Source organism: Phoenix dactylifera, chromosome 14, assembly GCF_009389715.1.
Source record: "Phoenix dactylifera cultivar Barhee BC4 chromosome 14, palm_55x_up_171113_PBpolish2nd_filt_p, whole genome shotgun sequence".
NCBI classification, from domain to species: Eukaryota; Viridiplantae; Streptophyta; class Magnoliopsida; order Arecales; family Arecaceae; genus Phoenix; species Phoenix dactylifera.
The window spans coordinates 16,287,747-16,298,156 of NC_052405.1; positions in this window are offsets into that span (position 1 = coordinate 16,287,747).

Sequence of the window (10,410 nt, forward strand, 5' to 3'; positions counted from 1 at the left end):
TTTCTAAGAATATTGTAAATGGGTTTGCCTTTCACTTTCTAAATTAGATGAATGATGGTATTATGTCTAAGGACTTTTACTTGAAATGCCAATTAACCAATTACCTGTCATATTCCATGCACATGAGTCAAGGTAGAATAGGAAGCTTTGAACCATTATATGCCTATATGGTGTTCACAGTCATCACTGCTTTCTCTCTGTCTATTGAAACATGATGCAAGCATTGCGAGAGACATATGTGGCCTGTGACAAGAACTTAAAAAGTCTGTAGAAGTGCAATGAATGCCACAGAAAATGCATCACTACAGCTTTGACTTTTTCCTCTCAAAAAATGGCATCTTAAGGTATAAAGTAGAGGAAAATGATATTATTGTAAGAAGTATTTGCCCCCTTGTTCTTCAAATAATTCACAGCATACAAGGATTCTACTGTATGTATTATGTCCAAAGTTTACAGATGTAATCTACCCTTCCCTCGGTCGATGTTCTCATGCAGTAAGTTGATAACATGGTTGGCAATATTCATCAAGTGGGTGATCGTGATTATGATTTTCAACTTTCAGTTAGTATTTGCAGCAATACAACCTATGATGTCCTTTTGTCAGTCCAAATACTTGCTGTATTTCCACCATTATTTTTTCAAATGATCTAACTTGTTCATTCCCAAGCTTTAGGAGAGTGACATGCTATGATGAGAAAGGTAGAAAGCTCTCCAGAAGAAGGGTAGAATATCAACTCATCTTCTGTTTGCTTTAGGTTTGCAATCTCCAAATTCATGTTCTTATCCCACTTTTTTTTTTTATGTTCTTTGTCAATCATCTTCTCCTTCTGTTATAAATGCTAACTGTGTGTTTCTTAGGAATGATATATACTTGATCAATGTGAAGCCGAGGACATATTCACAGGGAAGTCCTACTAATATTCCGTCTATGGATAAAGGTTTTCACTTTGACGTTTGGAGGGAAATTATGAAGCTCACAACAACTTTGAGAAAATAATAGCTTTTAGCTTTATTGAGCTGGCGAGATCCCTTTAACGGCCTCTATGTTTTCTTTTAAATACATTTAGTTGATTTTTGATTCTCCCGCATGTTTCCTTTATGTTGCTTTTTTATCGGTACAATCTATTGGAAATCAGCATGGTGCTTCTCAAGTTAAAGAACAAGAAGGCAATGGATATGGGGAAAAACTTAGGTAATGCTGATTTGCAAGTTAGCCATTTGCAAATCGTGGTTGGAATTTGGATTTTGAAACTATTTTTTCCTATTGTGGTTGGAAAACTTGAATCAGCATGGTGCTTCATAACCTGCGTCCTTGCTACCTTAAGTCTTGTCCTTCTTTTCCCGCACAGATTGAATACCTCTCCTTGGAGTCTCCTTAGACCTTTGATATTCTCCGTAATCCTTTATTGCACACAGACCTGGAGTTTTAGGAGTTGCTGATAGGGATTAATAACCAGCAGCATGGTGGCTGATTTATTAATTAAACAACATGGTGCTAAATGAAATTTACATAACCAGCAGTATGCTCTCATGGTCATTGCATTTGCAGATTAGGTTGAATAGTTAATCTTTTTGGGAAACTTCATGTCCCCTTCTATTTTGGATTGATGAAAAGATGTTTCATGTACAGCTATGAGCTCCTCTACTCCCTTTAGCACAGCCATCATCTTGTTGACTCATTTGGTTAGCTCATCTACCTTTTTCAGAGTGTTACTGGGCACATTCTTATTATCATCCCTTTATATGTCATGTTGAATTTGCTTGTTGTGTACCATATTCTTCATATTCTTAATGAAAAACTTAAATCTTTCTATCAGTGTGAGAAATCTTTCTGCTTTGATGTTATTTGATGCAAAATTATGTCAGGTATCCAGATTTATGGCCACTACAGAATCTGATGCATCGGTCTTTAAGCGACGAACCACACAAATCTTTAAAAAAAATGTTTCAGTATCGATAAAAGACGGAATCTTTTTTTTTTTTACCAATAGGGCAAATCATCAACTTGATTTCTGAAGAGAACTCAAGCAGAAGTGACTAAGTAAAGGAAAAATAATTATTTCTGCAGCAACTTTAAAATTTTTCAGCAATTACTGCAATCTGTGAAAACCACAACCATTTCCTAGGATGATCTGATTGCTTATCCTCATATTTTCTATGACAGAGTAATGTTGGCAATCTAGGGTCCTGCCATGTAATCTATAAGGCTTTCTGGCAGTTAAGGATGCCTACCTTATGGCTAACAATGTAAGTATATGCAATCAAGGTGCTCTAAAATCACTAGTGAAGAGTGTCTTGCATCTCAAGTTCAAGTGTCCTTTACATTGGTTGTGTTTCATTCATAGCTTTCATTCTATGTTAACTTGATTCACATTATATTTTTCTGGTAGATAGGATTTCAACACCTTGCCACTTGATTTGATCCTGAAAAAGAGAGCAAGGATTAAAGTATTGCTTGCCCATTTATGTCAAGTGCTAGCATGGTACACCTATCATGCTAAATTGCGCGAGTCTTTAAATGATTGGCAACTGGTTTGCTAAGATATGCTGCCCGGCTTTTTTTTTATATAAGGCTGCAAATGGGCCTGGTTGATTGATGATCCGACTTGACCCGGCCTACTTAGAACCAACTCGATCTATTTTGGAGGAGCTGTGGGATCAGGTCGAGTCTTAGAATTAGATCCGTTTCATTTTTCGGGTCGGGTCTGAGTTTATCGAATTCAGATCTGATTTGATCCAACCTGATCTATTTGAAATTTGAGTAATTTTGGATTTTCAATTCTACGATCTGATCCAACTCGATTCATGGACCTGATCCGACCCGAATGATCCGTTGGGTTAAAAATTGTAGCAGTGGATCCAATCTGATTCGACCTGATTTTCTATTAGGTTGGATTTGAGTCCAAAATTAAGATTCGAACAAGAAACAGATCAAGAGCACTCATTATCTGACCCGACTTGGCTCATTTGCATCTTTACTTTTACAACATAGACCATATTAATATATACGTATGTTATCGAACATTTATAATTTGCAACTAATATGTTGAATTTATAATTTTAAATCATCTTTGATATCTTCACTTAGATCTGTTGAAAGCTTCTACCCCGCAACTTCAAGTATTTTTTAATTCAGAGTAGCAGGACATGACTAATTTTATACATTAACAACATATTTTTATGTGTTATACAGATATTGTTTATTATGAGAAGCTCATATTACAAGTTATACCATGGAATATATTATTGGATACCGCAATCTTGACCTTTATCTGATGTAAAATGACAAACTTTTCTCGTTATCATGTTGAATTTGTAGATTGATTCTCCAAATCTGTATAAAGAAAGAATAAAAGTTAACAGGGGAGAGCTTGACTGTTTGGAGTAGAAACCAAGGTTCGCAAGGTGGTACGACTCCTTCCATTATGAATTGGCCCATATCTGTACGTACTGAAGCATATGGCTTGAGATAGGCCACGCCCATAATGTAGAGAGTTACAAATTGTTGTCCTATGTTGTAACCTGCTGGAACAGGTTAATCGTAAAAAAAAAAAAAAAATTTATTCAGAGTATGCTGTACCAGTTCGAATCGAGCAGTACAGAACGTACCATATCATGTCGATTTAGTACAGATACTCAGTACGGATAACGTACCGATATTCAGTATGTCAAAAAAATTTAGTATCGTACCATACCGATGCTGTACTAGTGTAGCACCAATATAGGGTCTAGTACCGAATTGGCGAATTTTGGTTTTGTTTATTAAGATGTTTTTTTCTTCCTTGATTGCAACATGATCTGTTGACTTTTTGGTGGAGGATGTTTTATTCCATTGATAATTTTTAATGCTCTTACATAGATCTAAGGTTTGGCAAATGAGTATGAACCATGAACATGGTAACGACATTAAATTGCTTCCCTTGCTAAGTTGATGATCCATGAAAAATTTCAATAGACATTATGATTTTGCCATACTTCGTATCCTCCTTAGCAGCTAAGATAAGATTATGACTTTGCTAGCCTAGACTTGGTAGAACCCAATTTCTTGGTAGCGTCACTGGCTGTGCTCTCATTGATGGGGCTTAATTGCAATTACTCCAAGGTCTTGTTGCCCATGTATGCGTTATTGTAGATTGAGACATACTGTCTCCATTTTGCTGCTACAGGAAGGAGAGCAGAGGTAAGAGAAGGTAAATGATATAGTGGGGTGTAACTCTGTCTTTTGGGTTAAAGTTTTTTAAGTGCTAAGGGAAAAAAACATGGTTAGTTTAGTTCTTTAAAATATCGACAAGCAGAAAGTAGGAACACGCCTTACGATTGCAGCCGGTGGAGAAACAAAAGGCTTGAAATCTAGTCTTAATCTCGGCATTCTTTTTCCAGCCAGTGGTGCATAATTATCTTTTTTTTTTGGGAAGATAAAAGTTAATTTGTTTGATAATCTAGAACTTCTTCGAATCCTTCTGCAGCTACAAACATGGTTTCTATTTAGCGGTGCAAATAGGTCACATTGGGTCGGGTCATGAGTGACCCTGACCCAATCCAACCTGATTCTTTATTTGTGTCCTAATTTTGTACCTAGATTCAACCCAATGAGTCATTCGGGTTGGGTAGGGTCTATGTATAGTCCGAACACAACCTAAAAAATTTAGGTCCGAGTTAGGTCCTATTCAGGTCAATCTATTCATGGCTTCATAACTTATTTACATCCCGCGAGCTGCGGCCTACAGCCCCAAATAGTTTTACAGATTTAGGTCGGGGTGGATCAAGGTGGGTTGTAGGATTGAAAATCCAAAATTATCCAAATTTTAAATGGGTCGGGTCGGATCTGAATTAGTATACCCAGATCCGACTAAGAAAATGGAATGGATCGGATTTTAGGACTCCATCCGGTCATATGGGTCATTCAAAATGGATCGGGTCGGATCTGAATTAGTATACCCAGATCCGACCTAGAAAATGGAATGGATCAGATTTTAGGACTCCATCCGGTCATACGGGTCATTCAAAATGGATCGGGTCGGATCGGATCACGGGTCAACTTAACCCATTTGCAGAAATTATTGAGTTAACCCGGACTGAAATTATTGAGCCCAACCGGTTCGATCTTGAGCAAAATTGAACCGGACCTGTCCGCGGGGGCGCCCAAGGGAATCTCGTGATTTCGACGATAACTCAAGGGCATTCTCGTTGTTGTAGCCAATCTTAAGGAGAGCCCGCGGGTGGTTCTATATACACCCCCCCTATTGCTCAGGACACCCCCCAAAAATTAAAAAAAAATTAAATACTCTCTACACCCCCCCATTTGCTAAGGACACCCCTAAAAAATTAAAAATTCCTAAATTACCCCCCACCCTCCCCACCCCCTCACCTAAATTGCTCTCTACACCCCCCAAACCCTCCCCCACCCCGCTCTTCCCCTCCAAAACACCCGCCGGCTTCTCCCTTCCGCCCAAAAAACCTCGCCTCAAGCACCTCGCCGGCGGCCAAACCCCCTCCGTCTCCCTTTGAACTGTTCCGCCCAAAGCACCTCGCCAACGCCCAAAACCCCCCCCGTTCCCCCTTCTCCCTCTCGTCGCCGGCATTCTCCCGATCTCCGACCACCTCGCCGGCTTCTCCCGGAACCACCTCCCCGGCCATCTCCCGAGCAACGAGCACCTCGCCGGCGCCTCCACGACCACCTCGAGGTAGCTCCCCCCCCCTCCCCAAATCGTTCGGCACTGGTTCTTTGAACTAGTGCCTTCGGTTCGGCCCCATGGGGCCGACCCGCTGCAATTGGGTCGGCCCCATGGGGCCGACCAAAATACATTGGTTCGGCCCCATGGGGCCGACCCAATGTATCTTGGTCCCCATGGGACCGAATCCAAATTTTTTTTTTTTTTTCTGTTGCTAGACTAAGGATTATTTTTATTCCCAAATTTTAGCCTAGATCACGTCCTTAGGGTGAATTGGATACCCAACATCAAGGACAAGTTTTTCATTACTAGATTAGATAGTAATTTGAGAAGTAGGGATAATTTAGAATCATTATCATATAGCATTAACATGGTGCATCCAAATATGATGATCTTGTTACCTTCATCGATGTCATTCTTGATCTTGGAATGATTATCTCATATCAAATGCTCTATCAAATAATAAAACCACAACATTAGTTAACGAACAAAAACTAAAAACAAAAACTAAGAACTGCGGCATAGTTTTAGGTAAAGTCTATTATTGAGTTATGTCTTGAGTTTACGAGTCGTATACTTTTGAATTATCATTTATGTATGCAATTGAAGTAACATTGAATTATTTATCACAAAACCCAATCATGTAGATTCCAAGAAGTAACTTGTTTCTTTTTTGGCTTGTTTTATCATTTATCATTTATGTATGCAATTGAATTATTTTCTTTGATATAGCCTAACATTGAATTTCTATATTTTCAGACATGGATCCCGGTCCCTCCAGAGTTAGACCTACGGCGTCAGCTAGGAGACGTCGTGCTAGGATTGCTTCTCCCGAGCCTGCTCATATGCCATCACCCTCTCCTGAGTCAGAGCATGATGATATGCCCGCTAGGGGCGAAGACGATGAGTCCGTTGGACCATGTCCAGGAGGTCCAGAGGATGAGTCCGTCTTGATCAGTTTCAGGACGCATATAGCAGCTTCCATCTGGAGGCAACAGGTATTGTTTATTTGTTATAGCATTATATTTTGTTTATTGATGTTTTATAAAGTAGTAGTAATTATACATTTATATTACAGGAACGGGCTCCACTAAAGTGCATGAACCATACTGCCAAGGTTGGTGAATGGAAGTGGTGGTCTTCAAACCAACCAAATACCAGGTTCAAAGCACTATTGAGGCAGTCGGGCCTCATAGAGTTAGTACAGTGCTCTTATCGATTCACCGATAAGATTCTGATTTCGGGCTTCGTAGAGAGATGGCAGCCCGAGACGAACACCTTCCATATACCATTTGGCGAGATCACTATCACGTTGGATGATGTATCCGCCATTTTAGGGATTCCTGTCGCAGGTGCCTCAGTAGCAGTTTCTCCTGAGAGGATGAGTGATCGGGATGCTGAGGAGCTACTTGTGGAGTTGTTGGGGGTGTCAGCTGGAGACGCGCGTCAGGAGGTACTGTCATCGCGCGGTCAGTCTGTGAGGATGGAGTGGCTGAGGACTCAGTTTCACTCTGTATCTGATAGAGACAGCCAGCAGAGGATAGAGTGTGCAGCACGAGCCTATTTGTTATTTTTGTTAGGCTGCACACTCTTTGCTGATAAGAGTGGGACCAGGGTGCCTATAGCGTATCTATGTTTACTGCGGGATCTGGATAGGGTGAGCACATATGCCTGGGGTACAGCTGCCTTAGCATATTTGTATCGGCAGTTGGGGATTGCGTCGAGGTCATCAGTGAGACAGATCAGTGGTTATATGACGCTTCTGCAGGCATGGATTTATGAGCATTTTCCAGCACTCAGTCCTCACCCGTCGCTTGAGTATACTGATGCCAGTCCCCGCGTGCACCGCTGGATGCCCGGTACTCCATCCCGTACCACGATGGACCATTTAGTGGTTCTACGTGAGTCATTGGACCTTTTGAGCATCGATGAGGTACGTATCATATTACCATTTGCTTGTGTTTGTCAGTACTTTTAATATGCGATATAGTATAAAACTGAAATGGACCTTTTGTTTTGCAGGTTATTTGGAATCCCCATCATCGGCTTCGGGGAGATCGCCCATATGTTGATATCGCATTTTTTAGTGGCTCCATCAAGTGCCTTGATATCGTAGAACCCTATCATCCAGAAAGGGTTCTTAGACAGTTTGGTCGTATTCAGACCATCCCTCGAGCGCCACTAGCCCCTACGCGAGCCAACAGAGGTTCCACAGCAGGCTCGTACCGGATACATTACTCCTATATGGATCAGCTTTGGGAGCGGTGGGAGGACCACGTGCTAAGCCAGGCGAGCAGGAGCCACCCAGTTACCCGGCCATCAGACAGCGTACCGGGATACATGGAGTGGTATCTCCGTATCACGCACGTTGCAGTTCAGCCTCCTCATCTGCGCTCGAGTACTCATTCTGGAGCTAGGGGAGGTCATGATGATGCTGACATGCACCGGCGGCGTATTGCAGATGCACTCGGTATCAGTTCCGACATTGTACGGATGGGTCCCTCAGAGGCTACGTCACTAGGTGCCGGGCACCTATTTCATGCTATTTGTCAGATGCATCAGTTACTTCTGGGTGATGAGCCTGGCCCGAGTACAGCACCCTCTCATTCGGATCCAGCACCCTCTCATTCGGACGTACAGCAGTACACGCGTCGACGACGGCGTCATAGGGATTGATGATGGAGCCTTTATTTTGATTATGTAGCTTCGACTTTTTTTTTTGTGTAATTTGAAACTGTTGATATTAATGAAAAATATATATTTTTGGTACATTTACGTGTAATCTTTGTAAAGCCTGGCCCGTTCTATTTTACACAAATATAACAGTGCACATAACAATCAATCTAACAATGCGAAGACAGATATTTTTTGATTTATATTGATGATGGAGTTTCACAGTACATGACTCTAAGAGCCCAAAAAAATTTACAACTTTCAAAAATTGTACATATATAAACAATCAATCTAACTCTACTGTCTCGCTAATTATAACATTAGGTGAGATGCTCTCTTTGAACTGTTGAATCCGGGCTTCATATGAATTTTTCCATCCGGTAGCACAAGGAAGATGATATTTTCGCCAGTTGGTCGCTACTGGCGGAACGGGATGTCCCTTTCCTCTTAATGCAAAAGGGCATCCACACTTCTTTGTCCCACAGGCAGTCTTTATTCGCTTTTCTTTTTTGGTTCGGTACGTCCCACCCCTCTCACAACCTAACGTAATTCTGGGTTTCTTAGAAATGGTACCTGCATCGGATGATTTGATTACAACAACAAAACCATTTCGCCTCCCAGCTTCACGACACCAATTACACAAGTCCTCTCTACTCTTGAAGATCTATACATTAAACAATTTATGTAAGTACACAGTTGTAAAAATAGCTCGCTAAACTAATACAAAATTGCACAAAACATTATAATACCTCGTAAGTTGTAAATTCGCTTGTGTAATCCAGTACAAATTCTGATCCAATTATACTCGATTCGGTTGTAGCATAGCCCTACATATAAAATAATTTATCACCAAGAATTAATGAATCAGAGGATCTGTTCGGCACAAAATTCAGCACGGCACGCGATTTGGCACCAGAAGCCTTCTGTTCGGCTGCACAGTGCCGAACAGAAGGCTTCTGTTCGGCTGCACAGTGCCGGACAGAAGCCTTCTGTTCGGCACTGTGCAGCCGAACAGAAGGCTTCTGTTCGGTTGAGGGTTGCCGAACAGAAGGCTTCTGTTCGGCACTGTTCAGCCGAACAGAAGCCTTTTGTTCGGCGATCCAGTGCCGAACGGAGCACGAACCGTGAAAAAAAAAAATTTCGAAACAAGGTGGAACACGTACTTTTGCGGCCGATTCTTCGTCCCAAATCACTAGTTGCTTGTCCATGCTTCGAATGGGGCTTAAATCTCCTTCAAAGATCGCCTAAACGATGTAAATGGATCGAGGGGTTTAAGGGGGGTTTGAGGGGTGTTTTTTTTTTCTTTTCAAAACGAAACGGAGGAGGAGGAAGGGGGGGTGTACTGAGAAAATTTCAAGGGCAATATGGTAATTACACTAAAGGTTAGTTTGGGTATTTTTTTTGGTTTTTGGGGGGTGTCCTTAGCAATAGGGGGGTGGTTCTATATACACCCCCCCTATTGCTCAGGACACCCCCCAAAAATTAAAAAAAAATTAAATACTCTCTACACCCCCCCATTTGCTAAGGACACCCCTAAAAAATTAAAAATTCCTAAATTACCCCCCACCCTCCCCACCCCCTCACCTAAATTGCTCTCTACACCCCCCAAACCCCCCCCCCCACCCCGCTCTTCCCCTCCAAAACACCCGCCGGCTTCTCCCTTCCGCCCAAAAAACCTCGCCTCAAGCACCTCGCCGGCGGCCAAACCCCCTCCGTCTCCCTTTGAACTGTTCCGCCCAAAGCACCTCGCCAACGCCCAAAACCCCCCTGTTTCCCCTTCTCCCTCTCGTCGCCGGCATTCTGTTCGGCTGCACAGAGCCGGACAGAACCCTTCTGTTCGGCTGCACAGTGCCGGACAGAAGCCTTCTGTTCGGCACTGTGCAGCCGAACAGAAGAGTTCGGTTGAGGGTTGCCGAACAGAAGGCTTCTGTTCGGCACTGTTCAGCCGACCAGAAGCCTTTTGTTCGGCGATCCAGTGCCGAACGGAGCACGAACCGTGAAAAAAAAAAATTTCGAAACAAGGTGGAACACGTACCTTTGCGGCCGATTCTTCGTCCCAAATCAC